Genomic DNA, 1,994 nt, shown 5'->3' on the forward strand with positions numbered 1-1,994 from the left:
AATACAAATGTATATATATATATATATATATATATATATTTGTATGTATGTATGTATGTATGTATGTATATTTGTATTTTGAATATTTTAATTGTTTAGACTAAAGTGTAAACTTGGAATTTATCAGCATTTTTGGTGTTTCTAAGTATTTATACCGAATTAAAAAACTATAAAAAAATCGTATCAATTATTATTCGTATTAATGGTATTATTATTAATAATTATCCATTTGTTTATATTGTGTTTACGTTGCTATGCAGCATACCTTATTTGAATATTATTTACTAATGATTTTCAACCTAAGCTTTTCTAGCTTATCCATAGCTCTACTATGTGTTAGCGTTTCAGTCAGTTGTATGAAAGTGCCTGGGGTTTATCTGCACGCATATCCTTTAGGTCTCCGTGGTATAATGGTTATGACACTCGCCCAGACACTGAGAGGTTGCAGGTTCTAATCCGTCATAGAGGCGCTTTTTCATACAACTGAATTAAAAAAGAAATTTTCATTGAAGCTTGGTATGATATAACATCTTCCTATTTGAGCACTTTTATTATTATTTATCCGTTTGTTTTGTCTCTTCCTTTTGTCTTTGAATATATTTTTATTTAACATTGTGTATTTGTTAATTGTTTAAAGGTGGTCAAAGGAATATGATATGATTACCAAAACTGGAATGCGCAAGGAGGATATATCTAAAATTGTCGAACAATCAGATGTTGTGCTTAGGTAGGTCTTGGTGGTATCAGATCAAATAGACATATGCAAACATTTAGTAAAACAAGACATACTAAGTTAAGGTGGTTGAACGCAAACGGCTCTATTTAAAAAGAAAAACTACATTACATAACAATCGTTGGTTGAAATGGTTTCAATACAAAAACACAAATACGTTTGGCTAAAATGATATAACAAATATAATTAATATCAATTAATTAACAAAAACAAACTGCGGTGTCTTAAAGTGTGGTGGTGGGCCTTTTCTCATTCGATCTTATTTCATGCTATATACCCGTACTTTTGGAGTCTTTAAATGTCCGGCTTTACCCTCAGCTGCTATCAGTTATAACATGTTCTCCGTGGAGGGAAGTACAATTTTCACAAAAAGGGAAATATTTCCCGAAATACTGCTAACCTCACCACCAAAAGGACCACCTCACTGGAAACAAGTCTCTGGACTTGGAGGATTAGGCTATACACTTGGTACGTGTGATTCACACCAAACGGCCTGTCATTTCAGTTGCAGTAAAAATATGAACAGTTTGTTAAGACCATTGTAAAGTAACAAGTTATCTTCTGTATAATAATTTCATTTGTGCTATTTTCTCATAGGGAAGGCTGCGACATATTATTTAAAAATCTAGCGGACAACAGTGTACCATTGGTTGTGTGTACCGCCGGCATTGCAGACATTTCGAGTGCAGTGATTACAGATCGAGCTACTCTGTATGACAATATATCAGTTATGGGCAACAAAATGGACTTTGATGCAAATGTAAGTTTTTTAAGGTAGTGCTGTTCCAGGGTTCTTATAGGCTTTGTGTCTGCTATTTTTCCGACCTATCAAGTCTCTCGCATTCGGCGTGATATTCACGCATTCAGAATCTGTTTCACGCTCACAAACGGCAAATACGCATGTAATATTGCCTATAATTTAATTTTTATTGTTATGCTTGGACTGGATAATAAGTGTAATTCATGTCTAAATACGTAAAAACGTATGTAACTTTGTGATTGAAATTATATGTGGAAAAAATAAAATACAATTTAAACGAGCATGTGGAAACTTCGTTAATTATTGTCCATACTTAATCCTTCTGATCGGAATAAAGCGCATCCTCTGCCGCCTTCATCGTAAACAATTGTCAACATAATTTCGTTAACCAACGGTCGCAAATGTTAATCTTCATACCTCTTTGGTCGTACGTAGGTGTTAGATTAAAATTGGTACATAAAACTTTATTATACAATATTTCGAATGCGCCTGCATTCGAAA

The 1,994-nt window shown here is 33.2% G+C and overlaps 1 long non-coding RNA gene across 1 annotated transcript; it reads left to right on the forward strand.

The window, feature by feature from the left end:
• Positions 1 to 636: 636 nt before the first annotated feature.
• LOC117114249 lies at positions 637 to 1,494 on the forward strand. The gene is made up of 2 exons (XR_004446323.1): positions 637 to 727; positions 1,331 to 1,494. It is a non-coding gene; the product is annotated as an uncharacterized LOC117114249 (long non-coding RNA).
• The last annotated feature ends 500 nt before the right edge of the window (positions 1,495 to 1,994 follow it).

This window comes from Anneissia japonica, unplaced genomic scaffold (genome assembly GCF_011630105.1).
Source record: "Anneissia japonica isolate Jap-2015-1 unplaced genomic scaffold, ASM1163010v1 scaffold53030_len1994_cov96, whole genome shotgun sequence".
NCBI lineage: Eukaryota > Metazoa > Echinodermata > Crinoidea > Comatulida > Comatulidae > Anneissia > Anneissia japonica.